Source organism: Kryptolebias marmoratus, linkage group LG19 (genome assembly GCF_001649575.2).
Source record: "Kryptolebias marmoratus isolate JLee-2015 linkage group LG19, ASM164957v2, whole genome shotgun sequence".
NCBI lineage: Eukaryota > Metazoa > Chordata > Actinopteri > Cyprinodontiformes > Rivulidae > Kryptolebias > Kryptolebias marmoratus.
In genome coordinates this window covers 20333677-20352604 of record NC_051448.1, presented here as the reverse complement: position 1 = coordinate 20352604, position 18928 = coordinate 20333677, and the positions used below count along the sequence as shown (strand labels likewise).

General features: G+C 41.5%; 1 protein-coding gene across 2 annotated transcripts in view; it reads right to left on the bottom strand.

Annotated features, from left to right (window-relative positions):
* The window catches only part of disp1 (dispatched homolog 1 (Drosophila)), a 102762-nt gene extending 84064 nt beyond the window's left edge, over positions 1-18698 (bottom strand). For both annotated transcript variants that reach the window (XM_025009606.2, XM_017432395.3), the window contains exons 1-2: positions 18511-18698; positions 14509-14615 (exon numbers count right to left, since the gene is read on the bottom strand). The gene's annotated coding sequence lies outside the window, so the exon portion shown is untranslated. The remainder of the gene's footprint in view (positions 1-14508; positions 14616-18510) is intronic.
* Positions 18699-18928: the final 230 nt, after the last annotated feature.

Sequence of the window (18928 nt, the reverse complement as noted above, 5' to 3'; positions counted from 1 at the left end):
TGTCTGCCACAGCTCCAACTCAGTCAAATTTACAGATATTAAGATGAAGTTTTTTATGGTAGTAGTAAAGAGTCATCTTCAACACATACTCTGAGCACTCACAGATTTCACAATATCGCAGGATATTGCTCATAACGTTATTGTAAGGTTTGACCAAAAGAACCACAACCTCATCCCTTCTCAATATAAGATTATCTTAGTCTAATGCCCCTTTTACACGGGCTCTAAAGGTCCCGGCTCCACTCTACTCGGCTTGCTTTGTGCACGTTTCCATCTGCATTTTTTCGTGGCCGGCCCGGCTGGCCCTACTCCGAGCAGGGACCAAAGAAGCAGGGCCACGAAAAAATGCCGATGGAAACGTGCGCAAAGCAAGCCAAGTAGAGTGGAGTTGCTGTTTGATGACACTCTGGGTTGGACATTTGGAAATCCAAAGGGTGGTGCTCAGATAGACTGCAGTCTGCACAGAACACAACGCATCAGGTATGCTGTTGTGATCAGGAATCCTGTATAGGGGAATGACTCCCGACACGCTGCTCTGTGCTGAATGTAGCTACAACACAGAGTGGAAGCAACCAACAAGTCAGCAAAATCCAATCTGATAAAACAATTATGAGCATGTACGTTCGCTCAGTCAACGAAGACAACTGAATTCTCTAGACAGCCAGAAACACACGCGGCCCCCGAGTTTGAATTTATCCTTTGCCTCTGTGTCTAACAGCTCTGCCTTTAGCTAACCTGCATTCAAGGTGACATTGTCTTGCCAATTCATTTCCTGTCCACCCCTTTTTAATTAAAAAGCCCCAGCAATCAGTGCCAAACATGAATGACAATGACATCACGTCAAGCTACAAACTGCGAGAATGACCCCAGTAAAGCAGAGTGGGTCAGAGTGTCTGAGAGACTGAGCTACCTTAACTCCACTGAACGATGTCACATCATGATGACATGTTTGCATCCAGCTCTTCAAAATGTGAAACTCCAAAGCACTTCTTTATGAAAACAGTCAAATGTGTTGATGTGGATTGTTTTTGGTTGATTACATGCAGTACTGGTAGCCAGTAGGGTCAATATGGAAGCACTGACATGAACTTTTTCAGCCCTGTAGAACTTTAAAGCTAAAAAACACAAGAAACAACATTTGCACATTTCTTCCCCCTCGTGCTGATAGTTAATGTGTCCTGAAATGTAAAAAAAAAAAAAAAATTGCAAGCTAAATTTTTGCCTACTACCACCTGTCTTTTTACTCACAGAAACAGCAGAAGTGACAGAAAAAAGGTCAACAATGGTGACCTCCATGGAAGAGCTGTTTGGGATTGTTATCATATTGCTCTACTGAATAACACCAATAACAGAGAAGACATAAAAGTATTCACATTCTGAACCCTACCCGTCTCCAGTCAATTCTGAAGTCAGGTGTTCAACATTACAACAAGCTATTAATGGCCAGTTTTGAATACGGTACCATATTCGTATTTTCCGGACTATAGGACGCACTTAAAAGCCTTCAATTTTCTCAAAAAACAACAGTGTGCCTTATAATCCGGAGCGCCATATATATGTAAGAAGTCGTAATGTTTTAGTACGACTTTGGTAAACTACAAAGCCGCACCTCTTGCAGCCTTAAGGCTCAGTTATAATCCCGCTTTGTAGCGTCTTGCAGGGCTCCGCGCACGGACCTGAGCGAGCGTTGGAGGCGTTTATACTTGATGCTTACGTTGGTGCAGTATTCTCCGAAAAGACAGAGGGCTGTTTTGTTTCGCTTAATGCGCCTTATAGTCCGGTGACCTTATATATGACAAAAGTTCGAAAATGGACCATTCATTGACAGTGCGTTTATAATGCAGTGTGACCCTATAGTGCAGAAAATACAGTATATAAATTACAATATAAGGAGAGTTGGCTGTACTGTATTATTAGTTGTGATTTGCCCATCATAAGACTAATATTTCTATAAACACTCCTTTGTATCAACTGTAGCAGTAATCTCCTTCCATGAGTTTTGAGCCGTTTGATTATCTTTGTGGTCTCTCACAGAGGGATCATATAAATGCTGATAAAGGCGAACCAGCTCCGCTAGAGAACCGAAATCGTTCATTTTGAATGGAGCAGGGCGCGCACGGTCCGCGCCAAGTTACAAAAATTGGGAGGTGCACGACCATGCGACGCGACATTGCGCAGGGCTTTCACGCAAGGGCGGGGAGAGCGCGATTGTTTGCGCACGCACCCTCGTGTGGTGATCAATGTGTCAAGTATAAATCCAGCTTTAAACAAGCCAAGACTCACGCAACAGCTCAATCTACTTTGTACTATGCCTAACTGTTGCTACGGCGACAGCCTGGGATAGGCTGGAAGATTGATTTGCTCAGCTGGAAATTCCATTCGCTCGGCTAATCAAGACACGTTTATTATTGAACCAATCACATCACTCAGCAGTCCCAAATGAGTCGAGAAAGCATCTGCTGAAAAAGAGCCGATCAACAGTCACAGACTGTGAACAGTCACAGCGCCTGTAGTGCAAAAACAAAAAGATAAACTACCTAAGAACCATACGACAGGGACAAAAAAAAAACTATAAGCGTGAAAGGAAACGTTTATAAGGAGACCTGCTATGATGCATGTTTTGGAGATGGCGGCTCTAACAAAAAGAGAGGAGGATCTGGAAGTGGCAGAGATGAAGATGTTCATTGGAAGTGACCAACATGTAACAGGATTAGAAATGAGTAAATCAGAAGTTGTCAGCTCAGGTTAAGTAGTTGGGAGACAAAGTTAGAGAGACAAGGTTGAAACATGTGCAGAGGAGGGACAGTGGATATGTTGGACATAGGATGTTGAATACAGAGTTGCCAAGGAGGAGGAAAAGAGGAAGACCACAGAGAAGGTTTGTGATATGTAGGGGGTTGGTGTGACAGAGGAGGAATCAGATGGAAATGGAAGCAGATGATCCTCTGTAGAGGAAGATCTTAAATGGTTGTATGACATTGAAGTAGTCCTGTCAAAAAAAATCCCCTTGAGAACAAATAAGTATAGAATATAAGAATTTATAGACATGATGCAAACTTCCCAAAATAAATCTATAAGACAGACAGAAAGCAAAGGTTTGTAGACATTAGCTAAAATATGTTTCACTGGCTTTCATTTTATTTTACGTGAAGAAAGGTGGCCCAGTAATTAGAGCTGTCGCCTCCCAGCTACAAGGTTCGCTTCCTGACCTGGGGCCTTTCTGGGTGGAGTTTACATGTTCTCCCTATGTGCATGTTGGTTTACTCCAGCTTCCTCCCACAGACTAAAAACATGCATGCTAGGTTAAGTGATAATTCTAAAATTGTCCCTAGGTGAGAGTGTGAATGGTTGTCTGTCTTGTCTGTCTCTATGTGGCCCTGTGATGGACTGGAGACCTGTCCAGGGTGTCCCCCACCTCTCACACAGTGACTTCCGGGTCCCCACGACCCAGAAAGGAGAAGTGGGTAAAGAAAATGGATGGATGGTGACGAAAGTTTCACCTGAGTGCTTATAATACAACACTGACTAAAACTCATTCTAAACTTTTTAATACAAAAAACACTGACACTTCTGTCAGCCTGATCTGTAAGTCAAAGAAAACAGTAAAGTTAGTTCCAGTAACCGTCTGAATGCCACATCCCTACTCAGATGAGCGAATCCTTGCTGGATTAAAAAGAAAAGAAATCATGGCGAGAAGAAAGCAGGCCGCATGATGAAGCAGTTGGTTAACTCTGTTGCTTCGCAATAAAAAGGTTGCAGGTTCAACTGCGGGTTGAGACCTTTCTGTTGTCCACTTTCATGAGTGGATTTCTCCAGGTACGCTGGTTTCCTCCCACAGTCCAAAAACATGCGTGTTAGGTTAATTGGCCACTCTAAACTGTCCTTGGTGGTGAGTGTGAATGGTTGTTTGTCTCTCTGTGGCCTTGTGATGGACTGGCGACCTGTCCACCCCTCACCCACTGACCTCTGGAGATAGCTCCCCCGTGACCCTGACCAGGAACAGGCGGGTAAAGAAAATGGATGGATTAATAAAAGAGAGCACATCATTTTTCAATTCTAATTTTAACATATTAAAACAAAGTGAAAAATACGCCTATCTTAATAGTTTGCTCAATAAAAACCACCAAATAATCGAAACGCATGACAAATAACATTGTGTCAATGATTATTGAACAGAAACTACACCAAAATGCAAAAGCAGCGTGTGAAATCTAATTCAGTAAATATATCAGCAGCTGGTAGAACCACCATCAGCTGTAGTAAGTTATTTGTCTTTTATGAGACTCCCCCAGTCTCTGACAGAGGAATGTGGAGGAATTTTGGCCTGCTCTTCTTTAAAAACGCCACCATGGTTCACTGAGGTTTGCACCATTTGTTTCTGCACAAACTCTCTAAAACGCCAGGCTCCTCTAATACTAACACTAACACTGATGTTATTCCTCCTTCACGTTGTGTTAACACACACCTGAATGCTCCGGAGCAGCAAACGGCATACACCGGTGATCATTTAATCAAAGAATTTAATTAGCAGCACCTGGCTGCTGCTTACCAATGCCGATTTTATTGGTTTGTGTTGCGTGAAGCTCAACATTCCTGAGTGTTTTCATACATCACCTGAGTCTCGGGTTGTTACAACAGGAGCCTCAGAACAGCAGCAGAAGGTGGAGGATACGCCACATTACAGCCGTGTCACGATATTAACTACAAGCTCTTCTCCTTTTATTAAAACCTTAAGCCCTGTTTTGCATACCGGCCTCAGAGAGACGAGTTCAGAGGTAACCGAGCCCATGACTGGGAGGCACTTGAGCCAAATATGATTCGACAAGGCCCGGAGCTCCGGGGTCAGGCCTCAGTAAGAAACATGTGTCCCAGGGAGAGTGGGCCGGCTCGCTCTTTCAGCCAGTCAACATTCTCCGGTTTGTGCAACAAATCCTAATGAGGCTGCTCTCTGCAGGGGGGAGAAACTAGGGCCCTGTCTGATGGGATTTGTTTTGAGGAGCTTCCCAACTAAAGACAAATACAGTGAAGGAACACATTTACTAAACATTGGAGGTTGACCAATTGATCGGTCAGCCGATTAATTTTGTGAAATAATTGGCACCAGCTACCCCTGAGCACAGTAAACTGAATAAAAACCAGGCACATCTGCAAGCAGCTCAGTGTTGGTACGCTTGACTCTACGTCTTTTTGTCAGTGTGCTTAGTACAGCATCAGTAGACCCCAAAGAATGTTGACCACAATGTTATGCCAACTTAAGAAAGAACAAAGTTACATTTATCAGGGGGAATGATAAGACCTTAATTCTTACCCTGAAAATAAGAATCATCTTCAAGATTTTACACACGCAACTTCAATTATATGGCGTTTCAGACCAAATAGTTATGAATACTGTTAGTTCCACTACAGAATGGTTATAAAGACCGACGTGTTTGCTTTCACACTGCCTGAGGAACCTTGTGATCGTGCAACTGTCAGTACGGCCTTGTCTTATATACAAGATATATACCAACAACAACAGTAGAGGACTCTGTGGCTGGAATTGTGGGCTGTGGGTTTTTGGTTTAATTTTTATAGCCAGGTTTGAGAGAGCACCATTCATTAAGAGTAAGGAGTTGCAGAAGCCAAGACACTTACACCAGATCAGTCTACTTTGTGCTGCACACATTCAAAGAAGAGCCCGTCAAAGCGGGCAGCGGAGACAGTTAAGCTGACACTACTTTAGCAGTGCAAATTAAGTTTTAATAGTGCAGGTGTTGAAAAAACGTTAATTTTTCTTGGCCAATCAATGTACTTTTATGTGTAGGCCAATCACATCCTCTTACATCACCCAAGAGTTCCTATTAAGCTAAAAATCTACCTCTTTTGAAGCTGGAGCTATAAAAAGATCCAATAAACATCAGTATAAAGGCTACAAACAGCCCAAACAACAAAGGTAGCACTCATTGAAAGAATGTACTGTATATCGCCTACTGAATTGCATGCCAAAGTTTTAAACAAAGATCTCGCTTGATGTAGTTCAGTTTAGTTTATCTTAGCTCATATTTTAGACATTGTTAGATTGTTAGATTCCTAATTGTTGTTTAGTTCAGCTTTAACTTCATCGTGATTTTAGTTTAGTTATCTTAGTAATTCTTTTGTTGGCTGTTTAGTGGGCCTTTTGGTACTATTAGTCATGTTGTACCCTTAGCTTAGCATTGTCATGTTTCAGTTTATGTTAGATTACTTAGCCTTCCTGTACATTTAGTTTAGTTTATCTTAGCTCATATTTTGACTGTCTTAGTTTAATTGTTGTTTAGTTCAGCTTTAACTTTATGATGATTTTATTTAGATTATTTTAGCTACTATTTTGACTGTTTTACATCATGTTTAGATATGTTTAGTTTCATGATTTTGTTTCGATTATCCTATATTTCATTTAGATTATACATGATTGATCTATATTTGATTATGATGTTTCTATGATGTTTGCTGTATTTGATTCTGTACCCGATCGTTGTCTCTGTGTTGTAAAGCACTTTGAATCGCCTTGTGGAAAAGTGCTATATAAATACATTGGTTGGCGCTCAGAGCATGTGCTGTGGATGTGTCTCAGCTACTACCACGCTAAATTTTAGCTCAATACCTGCAAAATTTACTTAGTTGAAGCCATGTTGAATCAGGCTGACGCAAAACAATCAGCTGTAGCTGTACAGCTAATAGTTAGTTTCAGAGAGTTTTATTAAAACATGTCCAGTGGTTCATGGGATATTTTGCTAACAGACATACACACACACAGGCAATTAAATCATCACCCACTGACATGTGATCAGGTGAACTACTTCAAATGGTTGTCCAAAAGCACCATTATTGAGCCTTTAACAAATTGTAGAACAGGTATGAATGTATACCGATGCAGATGACGCCCCATAGCTAAATTACTAAATTATCTACATCATAAACTGTTGTACAGACGGGCAAAAATAAAAATAAAAAAAAAATCACCTTCATAAATCATTCATGAGCTGCTCAGATTTATAAAGCTCAGTATTGGCTGTAAAAAAAAAGTAACTTGGCAACCAACATTTGAAGTGTTAAGCAAAAAGAATACGAATAAAACCACTAAAAGATTATTGGTATAAATTATTGATCAGCTAAGACAGGCTGCCGTGTGACTGATGACTGTTAAGTTTCAGACTCTTGCATCTTCAAAAACGACGTCAGGATTTGTGCTCAGGTAGGCATAAAAAAAAGAAAGATTTAATGTAACAGATGAAAAGCCCGATCTAAATTCAGGAACATTTGAAAAACAAATAGAATGGTAAATTAAAATTTACCTTCCACGAAAAAAAAAACTAAAAAACACAAGAATATTAGAATCGAATGTAAGTTTCCATCTGTGCTTAATATCCTCTCAAACTCAATAAAGTCCAGCAGAACTTGCTGTGAAGAGACAGCAGGATGGAAAAGGCCAACGTTCAAAGACATTCCCATGTTTCTGGTCTGTCTCTGGGGTTCGTCCACCTGAACCGCATTAGTTCTTCCCCCCATCCCCCGTTTCCCTTTCATTATTTCTCCTCAGGAAAAGTGGGAAGCTACGGCGTTGTAGCAAAGCTCAGATTGCTATATATTACAGTGATTCGCTCTGACAACTCTATTGACCACAACAGTTTTTTTCCTTCTTCTGTGCCCCCCATTCAGAAGGGGGGTGGGGGGGGGAGAGTAAAATACTGGCACTAATACGCAACACCTGCTCCTTTTCAAGAGCCGTCAGTATATCTAATCTACAAATGGTGACAGCTGTGGTGCCAGTGGTGATATGGAGAAACCCCTTCGTCTGGTTAATCCAAAACATAAAGAACAGGGTTGTCTTTTTTTAGAGCCCTTCTGCCCAGACGGGGGCCTTTTTTTCCCCCCAAGTCAAATAGTTTAAAGTGCAGTGTCCAGAGCTCGTAATATTTTACATGTGGTTTCCGAGGCTTCGCCGATTTCTTTAATTTTAATCCAAGAAACCTGAAGAAAAAGAGTCTATCGGGCGGCCTGCTTTCAATTACAGGGTCCATAAATATGTTGGGATCGGAGCTGGAGTGATGGATGGTCCAGGAGATGTCCTGAGGATCCGTGCTTCTGCCTGAAGGGGCCAAAATTCATCTGGGGTTGTCATCTACAAGCCAGACACATCTTTAGTGCAGCTTTATTCGAAGGAGGTAAAATATTCAAGAGGTAGATGCATCTGACATTTTACTTCTTCAGATTGAAGCAACACTTCAGGTGTTTCAAAGCCGAAGCACAAAGAAGATAACATAATAACAAGAAAGTTGGCAAAAAACTTAAAACACTTTTTATGGATCAGAGGTCCCCAACCCCTGGGCCCAGGCCGAACAGAAAGAATAATTAACTTACAGTATTTCCGTTTTTTTATTTTCTGAGTCTGAACAACATTTATTTTGAAAAATGACCGGATTCTCTCCACTACATGCGTCTATGACTCACTCTTGATGCGTGTCAAAACGCTTATCTAGGTCATGTGATACGTTACCGCTAAAAACAAACCCACAAGCAGCAAAATGAGTAAAAAACAAACATCTCTGGAAGCCCTAGATGGGACCGTCTGGTTACTGAGAAACAGGCTCAGGGCTCCCACTGATTCAGCGTTATGGTGAGTTGTATTCTTTGTGCACTTTATATTTGTGGTGTCTCTTATTTTAATGTTTAAACATCGCCATATTGAGAACATGAAGGGGAGGATACCCCCATTTTCATGCCAGTCATATGATTTTATTTTGTTGTATTTATTCGGCACACCTTTAAAGGCCGGTCCGTGAAAATACTGTCTGATAATAATGAACCGGTCTGTGGAGCTAAAAAGGTTGGGGACCGCAGCTATAGATAAATAGATATTTTAGTACAAGTCATTTTAGAGGGCAGTGTCACATCACAGGATACATTTAATTTACTGACAACACAAGAAAATGTTTTCTTAACTATGTTTAGTTTTGGTTTGGTTTATTCTTGGAGTGAAAAATAAATCAAAAAATGGTTTCCTTACTTTAGAGTCATCAACAAAAAGTTATGCGTCAAGATATTATTAAGAAATGGGACCAGAACTATTTTATCCTCTGAAACAGAGTCAACTAGGTGGTTTCTCTCTCAGTTTGAATTGGGTCAAAAATTTGGCTTTTGACACATTAAACCACAATATTCTTAGTCTGAAACTACAAGATTAGATTTATTTTTTTTCTGGGATAAGCTTTAAGTGTTTTAAATTATGTTTTGCAAATCATGAACAGTGTGTAATCATTTGTGGTGAGAAATTGTCCTTTTTTTTAATTAATACAGGTGTACCACAAGGCTCCGTTCTTAGCCCACTTCATTTTAGTTTCTAAGTAAACAATTAACCCTATTCATGTTCTAATGCAGGTGCTCATTTGTATGCTAACGGTATACTTATATATGTTGCCAGTAATGGCAAATACTGCATCAGTTTCAGCACAGATGTCCTGTTATTTACAGTCTATTGCAGCATAGTTTGATAAGTCAAGTCATACCTTGAATGCAAAAAACAAATATGTCAGCTTGCTTTTCTTCAAGCGTCTGGTCTTCGACTTCAATGATTTATTTCTCAAGAATAACGGCCAACATATCAAACAAGTCTCAGTAATAAAATATTTTTCTGCTGTTCCGGATTCTCATTTAAAATTTGAAAAGCATGTCAGTATGCTGGGCATACAAACAAATTTTTTACTCCATGCTGGAGTCATGGGAAGAAAGTACAAGCTCCTTCAGTTCTAGGGTTTTATGTATCAGGACATAATAAAAAAAGTAATCTGGTCTTTACCGGTTCTATAACGATTTAAGTATAACCTCAAGTGTACAAAAACACACAACAGATTCCATCATGTCATTTTGTATTAATCAAAACTGAAGCCAAAACTGAAAAGTAGCAGCCAGGAGCTGCTGATCAAATGTATTGATTAACTGATCATCATCTATAAAAGCAGGAGTTCTGTCAGTTTGCAGGTGTGTGTTAACACAACGCAGAGGCAGAAAGACATCAGCAGTGATCTGGAGTGAGTTAAAGGTCATTTCCAAAGTATTTCAAATCCATCATTCGACAGAGAGAAAGATTATTCATAAGTGGAAAACATTAAAGACAGCTGCCAATCTCCCAGGAAACGATGTCTTCGCAAATTCAACCCAAGGTCAGACTGTGCAATGCTTGGAAAAACTGCAAAACAACTAAGAGCTTCATCTCAGACACTACAAGCCCCAGTTGGTGAGTTAAAGGTTAAAGTTCAAGACAGGAAAACTGGAACAAGACTAAACAAGTATGGCTTGTTTGGAAAAGTTCCAGGTCAAACCCTCTTCTCTCAAAAAAAAATCAATGGCAGCACAAATTCAGTTTCTACAGTTATAGACCAACGTCCTTTGAACAGATGACACCAAAGAAGAGATGTGCACCCATAATGAACAGCACCATGTCTGGAAAAAAAACAGACACAGCATATCAGCACAAACATACCAACAACTGTGAAGCACGGTGGTAGAAGGCTGATGCTTTGGGCTTGTTTTGCAACCACAAGCCCATTGACTCGACCATGAACTCCTCTGGAACCAAAGGACTCTGGAGTCAAATCTGAGACCATCTGTCTGACAGCTGGAGCTGGGACCAAACAGCAGCTGATCTTCAACAGAACGGCTCAAAAAGAAAAGGATCAAGGTGCTGCTACCTTAATCTGACTGAAATGCTGTGATGGGACCTGATGACGTATCCTGGTGAGTAGAGGGAGTAAATTTATCAGACGGTGGCCAGTTGCTGTCATCGATTAATCTTTGACCACCCCAATCATTTGAAGAAACTATGCTTTATAGTTTTTATTTCGCTTTAAAGTATAGTTTCCTAAAATAAAAGGGGTAGCCGGTATACATACATCTATCGCAGTAGCCATCTTGGTTTTTGACATGGCAACCCAATTTTCAATAGCGACCTAATTTATGCATATCTTCAAACTATCGTTGACATATCTTCAAACCAAAATGGAAGTTGGTAGGTCGCTTATTTTTCAAGTTCTCCAGCTCACAAGACAAACCGGACAAACAAACAAAGGGTATTTCCAAGTCTCCTCGTCGTGTTGCACCGGGCGATAATTACCTTCCTACAGATCTTATCTGATATCTGAGGTCTAGTATTTTAAAGATCCTTTCTTCAGTTTTTTCCCACACATTTTAAAATGTGTTATTTCTTGTTTAAGGTCACCACGTCAAACCTTTTAGCTATTATTTGGTCTTGATCTTGGGGAAAAAAAAAATAATTGTAGATTCTTTGGTTACTTAACTGGTTTATCTAATAAAGCCTTTTTTCTAAATCTTAAAGACTAAGTCAGTGAGTTCTCTCAGGCCAGGACTGAAACTTTGAAATTTGAGTCTCGGGTTGTATTTCATCCTTCCTGAAAGCCGAAACTATTCGTCTCTTGTAAATCTAAATCCCTGTCCTTGACGAGGCCTGATAGTGAAAGGCTTTGTGTCCTCAGGTCGGACACACCTCTCTCTCTGGCTCCCTTTCAGAAGGTCGTCGTTGGATCCGTCCGGCCGACCTGTCAGCACGGCGCGACACAAATCCCGAGCTTTGTAGCAGTTTCTAGTCTCCACAAAGACAGACAGAGATTAGTCACGCTGGTGCCACTGGGGAGGGTGGGGGTCCAGGAGATCCGCTGGTGTCTCCATCCTTCAGCTCTGCATCAAAGAGGGCAGGGCAGAAGTTTGAATTATGGACGCCAAGTGTGCAGTCATGCTCCTGGTGGCAAACCGGCTCCCGACACGATTAACCCCTGAGCCGCCCCAGGGAGGAGGAGGAAAAGCGGAGGACACGGCTCGCAGCGAGGCCGGATGAGTTACAAAACCAACAAACGAGACATCGGCAGCAGGATTCGGGGGGGTCACGCGTGATGTCAGGGCTTTCTGACGGCTCAATCCTTCAAACGCAGCTTCCAGTTGGAGGAAATGTACAGTTAAAGACTAAACAACTTCAGTGTACGCCAACTTATTTGACTTATATCGGCCTAATCAGAAATAGCCAACCTTCAGCTGTTTTTCTGCCTCTCATTCCTAAACCAAAGCAGTTAAATCTGTTTATTCACACAGACTGTTGGCCTTTTAACAAAGTCATACTGCAGAAAGTCAAAACAATTCATTAAGTAACTAAAAAAAATGGATTGTAAGTAATGGCCCAGCAGCCCTTGAAGGAATGCGCATCACCCCGCTCTTTAGACTGAGATCATCTTATGCAGAGAAATAGCCAAAACCTTGTAAATAAGGTTGAGCGATTGGACGAATTTATCAACCATGGATGATAGGCTGAGCGATTCGACGGTCTGTTTTTGGGAGCGATTCATTATTTTATGTTTTTTGGCCTTTGCAACACCCACTCCACCCTCCCCCTCGTGCCACCAAGTGTAGCGCCGATTTATCCACTCAAACTAGCATATGTTCAGAAAACATTTATTTGAACAATAACCACAGTGGTGGGAAGGGGAACAGACACTGGGTTTTTTCCTAAACAATAAAAATTAACTCCTCCAGCATGGAACGTGAGCTTCCATAAAAAAAAAAACTACTGAGCGATTTGGCGCATACAAAATAAATAAATGACTATTTTCCCCCCCAAAAAATTATACTCCTTCTATTGGGTGACTGGAGTTTAAATTGAGTGGATAAGAAAAGCATGAGCAGGCCATGGGAAGTTTAAGAAAACGCTGTCTGATACGGCGTAATAAATGTCAGAAGCAGTGAAAGTTACAGCGTTTATTTTGGTCACTGAATGACGCTTTTTTACACTGTCACGTGTACCGACTGGTGTCACGCATAAAAAGCGGCGTTCAATTACCAAAATAAAACGTTGTAGTTTTCGGCGTTCAGAAGGTGGCGTTAAAACCGGTGTTTTGAATGGTTATCTGCTGCATTTTACGGTGTTCTGAGCCAAAACCCGGTGTTTTTTGAGTAACATTTTAAGCCAGACGGTGGCAAAAGTGGCAATATATGGCCCACACGGCTTGCCATATCAGCAGGGTGCGCAGGTTACCAGCGGTTACCAGCGGTTACCAGCGGTTACCAGCGGTTACCAGCGGTGCTAAAGACGTGCTCCGAAGGTGTGCTTGTGGCCGGTATGCAGAGATATTTTCTGTCATTTGAGATAAGAAAAAAGTCCAGACGTCACCTGCGTGAATATATCGCCCATCGTTAATTGTTGGACTGACAAATATCGGTTGAAAAGATTTTACATATCGCCCAACCTTACTTGTAAATGACTTTGTCCACAATCTCGTGCAATATTGTGAGATATCAAAGGATGTGTTATGAAACAGTCTCAGCAATCACCAAGTCACATTTTAGCTCAATATCCGTAAAGTTGACTGAGCTATCGCCCTTTTTGTAAATGCCAGCTACTCCCACACCAAATTTAAGCTCAACATCTCTAATACTGACTGAGTTTTATCCATTTTCGTGCTTTCTAAGATCAGTTGGCTGGGGCGGCCATCTTAATTGAGTTGACTCCAAAAGTTAATGAGACTTTCACTGAAATCCATCCAACAGTATTGTCCCTTTTGCCTCCTGCAGCAAGTGACAGATATCCTTGAAGCCATAATAGTTGTCAAAATACGTCATTTTTCAATATTTTTTATTTAAATCTTTTGTATATGTGTGTCACTGAATACACATCATTCACTACCAAAAGTCTACAGAATATTTCATATTAAATAAGTGAAATCAGCAGTCAGGTTTTGTTGCCAACAATTACAACTTGTTTGTTTACATTAGAACTTTGACAAGGATCCTTCCAACAGTCTCGCGCGACAGATATCGAGTCATAAAATAATCCCCGGATGTAAATACAGTCAGAGGGAGAAGAATGAAATCAGAGACGCCAGGTGGAAAGAGAAAAGGCAAAGTTCTTCTTCTTCTTCTCAAAAGAAACGGCGACTAAAAGCTGCAAGGACGCGAGGCGACCCCACTGGCTTCCTGAGAGACAAGTCTACCATTAATTACCTCGTTTTATTTATTTTTTTTCCAGTAAATTCCCAAGCTTTTTAGCCTGTTGGTGCATTACCTCTCTTTCCTTTCCTGTTTCTGCTCGGGGAATATTTCAGCTAAAAGCTAAGATTTACAATCAGGAAAGACTGGTGCATTTTATCAGATGTTAGACCAAAAAAAAAGTATTCTGACCAAACAAATACAGCTCAGATTACATGTGGGATTCATTAAGTGGTATAAAAAAAGACAAAAACCATCATTGTGGGTTCAGGGTGATAGTAAACAAAGTAAATGTACCTCTGATATTCTGTTAATTGATACTGGTAAAAAACCAGAGTAAAAAATGAAAAATTAAAAACAAAAAAGCAGCATAAATGCTTCAACCCAGGATACTGAAAAGAGGACAAAGATAGCATCAAGACTGATTTGGAACCAAAAAGATTGGCTAACAAAAAAAATCAGACAGCACGATGAAGAAAACAAAGAAATAAAGTCAAACCTCACCCAGATGTAGACAGAAGTGGCCGAGCGGAGACGGCACGCAGCTGTTCTAGGCAGCTGCTCGGGGCCAGTTGTTCACAAAACAGCTGGGAGGCCGGGACCGGGGAGAACTGCGGGGACAGAGACAGACCCGGGGTGTCTTCAACATAAGGAAAAAAGCTGGAGCATTTTGTTGAACATGTTGAACGAGGATGACTCTCAGCTACTACCACACTGAATTTTAGATTAATAACCTGAAAATTACATGAGATACAGGTATTTTCTGTTGGCCAAAGTCAACTGGCTGAGGCGGCCATCTTGAATTGCGTTGACTCCAAAAGTTAATCAGTTGTAGATGTTCATCCAATGATTACTTTCTGAGAGTTTCATTGAAATCCATTGGGTGGGTCATGAGATTTTTTGCTAACAGACCAAAAGGGTTGACTCCAACAGGTAATTCCAGGACGTCTCATAATAAGTAGAGCTCAAAGTATTTGTCATGAATAACACTCAGTTACTACCACACTAATTTTCACCTCAATATCTATAAAATTGGCCGAGTCACAGCAATATTTGTGTTTTCTAATGTCAGTTGGCTGTGGCAGCCATCTTGAATTGGGTTGACTCCAAAAGTTAATCAGTTGTAGATGTATCGCCAGAGATTACCTTCTGAAAGTTTTATTAAAATCCATTGGGTGGGTCATGAGATTTTTTGCTAACAGACAAACACACTCACAGACACGGCAGACAAATGTACTGTTTATATAAAACGTTTTAAAAAAAGAAAAAGAAAAAGACATCCAAGATCATCATGCAACCAGTAACTAAACAACTTCAGCTCAGGTTTGTTTACCTGTTTATTCTTAGTTTAACTCATCAATAAATAAATCCTGTCAGGAATCCCTACAAGAAACCCAGAGGAGCTGATGAAGGGGATAACAGGCACAACAGTGACCCCTGGTGGCTCCGACTGAAACACGCAGCATCTGGAGGTGCATGCTGAGGAGTTGGAAGGAAAGCGTAGCCTCAGGCAGCACTTTGCTGTGTCTGGTTCCTCCACTGTTTTTTTTACCCTTTTAAGCTCAAACACTGATTTATCTCCCAACAAATGATGTGCAAATCAAAGTCAGTAATTTTTTGTTTTTTTCCCCACCCCTTTGGCTTTCTGTCTCTGTCGGCAACAGGACAAATTCAGCTGGCTGCCTCCAAAACAGCCTGGGAAGAGAAAAAAAAAATCAGTTTCTCACAAGACAAACACTTGTTTGCAATTTATCAGGGCAGAGTTGACTTTGCTCTCATGTGATGGCGTTTCTTAGTGTTCACGACACACAAAAAATCTTGAAGCACCTAACTGTGTCATTTTGTTTTTAATTACCCAGTAGCGCTGGGCGATATGACGATAGATCTCGTGGGGACAACAGAAAAGTGTATATCATGCTACTTGTGTTCTATCATCTCCAACACAATTTCATCAATTACTCATGCAATTATTTCATAATTAAGGCTACGACGAACGGATTAGTGTTGTCTCTTTGCATACATAAGAATAAAAAATAACTATTTCGCAAAGAAGCTCCGTATTGTGGGTTTGCGACACGCTTTACGGCATTTAACTCATGAGCGCTGAAAGATGGAAGACTCATGAAGTATCGTACCCGGGGTCGCAACAGGGATGAGCGAGTACACCACAATCTGCATCTGTATCTGTTCAGCCATCTAAATGATCTGTATCTGTATCTGTCCTCGGAGTGGGCGGGGCCTAACCCGGAAGTTGGTGTTGTTTAAAGCTGTACTTATTTTACATCTGAAATTGATATGGATTGATCAGAAGTTGCTATATGTATTGTTTATTTGAAAACTATTTACAGAACAGCCTCAAAATTGAGATTCGAATCAATGTTTTTGATCACAAAAGTAAGAAAACTATTTAAAGAACAAACTAAGAAAAAGCAACCCGACTGGAGTGGAGGCAGTGACCGACGCGACACGAGACATTTTCAGCTCCATCTTGTCAAATGCACCGCGTATGTTGTACAGCTTTCACTGCAGAGACGTGTGTGTAGGGAGGGGCGGGCTCTCTGTGACTGGCCAATCACAGATCGTGAAAACGGTCAGTTACCCAATGAGGATTTTCTTTCAGAGCGAGCGCAGATATTTTGTTTTTGTTTTTTTCAAAATCCAAGCACGGATATTGACGAGTTTTATTCGTATCATGCTCATATTCAGCAAAAATGCTTTATCCGACTCAACCCTACTAAGCAGGCAGCCAAAGAGGAACGACTTTTATCAAAGCGAGGCGGTACGTCTGTGATTTGGTTACATTTTGAGTTCAAGAAGTCCGACACGGAGCAGAAAACAGTCAGCACAATTTAAAAGGAGACTTACTCAACCGCGGGAAGGTTATAAGCGGTTATTATCCTACCTGTCGCAGATAATGCATTCAACAGCCTCAGTTTGGAGAATTAAAGGTTAATCCTGACCCGATTGAGGAGCTAACCGCTAATCCCAGCAGATTAAAGCCGTTTTAAAGTGATTTACTGTATGCAGGCGCTGCTTCATACACCTGACCTGCAGTCGACTGAGCCCTCTGAGGAAATCCCAGCAGAAATATTCCTGTTTCCCTGCAGGAGGCTACAGCTAGCTGCTGCTAATACCAACAGAGTTCTGTGGAAATAAGTGTTTACTGTATTTTCCGCACTATAAGGCGCATTAAGCGAAACAAAACAGCCCCGTCTTTTCAGAGAATACTGCACCGACGTAAAGGCCCCCACATACTCGAGCGTACTTCACTCACTTTTTTTCTTCAGCCTCAAACGCTGAACTGAACCCTGAGCGCTAACTGATCGTACAAAAGCTGTTTTTATAAAAACAATAACAATCAGGTTCAACTCTGTCTGTCTGTTAGCAAAATCTTATGACGCGCTGGACAGTTTTTAATGAAACCTTCAGAGAATAATCCCTGGATATAGATCTACAGCTGATTAACTCCTGGAGTCAATCCAATTCAAGATGGCCACCATAGCTAATCAACATCAGCAGACACAAAAATGTCTATAATTTGGTCTGCTTTACAGATAATGAGCCAAACTTCGGTGTGATAGTAGCTGAGACTCATTTACAACACATACTCTGAGGGCTACTCAGTGCACACAACCTAGGCTTAAAGCTGCAGCATTACCTGATGGAGTCAACCATGTTTGTCTGTTAGCAAAATATCTCCAGAGCCACAGGACTGACTTTAATGAAACTTTCAGACAGTAATCACTGGATGTAGATCTACAACTGATTAACTTCTGGAGTCAACCCAATTCAAGATGGCCACCACAGCTAATCCATATTGGCAAAGACGAACATGGCTTTAATTCAGTGAGTTTTACAGACATTGGAATGAAAACTGGTGTGGTAGTAGCTGAGAGTCCTTCACAACACACGAGATGATCTCAGTGTACACCTCTGGCACGAGCAGCAGGTGATATGCATTCCTGTAAGGAGCTAGAGACCTTTAATCGATATTTTTGGACGACAACATTCCTTTCCCTGGCGCCTGTGTTTACGAGGATCTTTTTTAGAAACAACAGATAAGACGATTGTCTTGGAGGCCTGAGGCTCTTCCAAAGAGCCTTCATCCACAACAGGTAAGATGCTGATAGTTCAGAACCCCATTTCAAAATATATGTGACTTTCCTCTTTCAGGTGCCAAACTAATGAGCTAAAGTAAAACACACTGACATTAAAAATGAACCTGAGTTCTCTGTAAACTCTGCTAGTCAGTATTAAATCACAGCTGAGCCCATCGGTTCCCAGGTTCGAGGGGAACTAACCCTGAAGCAAAGCCCACATTCAGAGGCACTCTTACAGCGTCGTGCTGACTCTTTGTTTTAGTCTAATTTGACGAAGAAACAGCAGCTCGGAGCTCCTGTTTGCCTCACTAAGCTAGCCGAGTTTAAGCTAGCAGCCGGCTAACATCTCTGACCGAAACAGCTAACCGAACAAGAGCTTGCTCTGACCGCGGAGGAGGGTACTCACACGCCGGCAGGACAGGGGCTGAGCACCGGGCAGGGCGGCGGGGACACGGAGTCCACCCCCTCCCCCGGCTGTCCCCGCTGAAGGGTCTCCACCCGGACGGGACGAAGGCTCGAACCACAAGTCCGAGCATCAAACCGTGTCGGTGGGCAGCTGCGCGCCGAGAGGCGTTCAGGGGGCCCGGGAAGGACACTACGAAGGAAACGAGTCAGCTGCTCGCCTCCTACAGAGAGTTTTGCAACCTTTTACCGCCTCCTCTGCTGAGAAACAACTGTAAAAAGACACAAAAACTCGCTTTACCGCTAAAATTAGGATAAAACTATTTATAAAGTGTAATAAACAAAACACTCATAATATTCTGTCCAAGTAAATTAAACAGAACTGCTTGTTTCATTCTGCTTACGCCTATTATTTTAGTTTG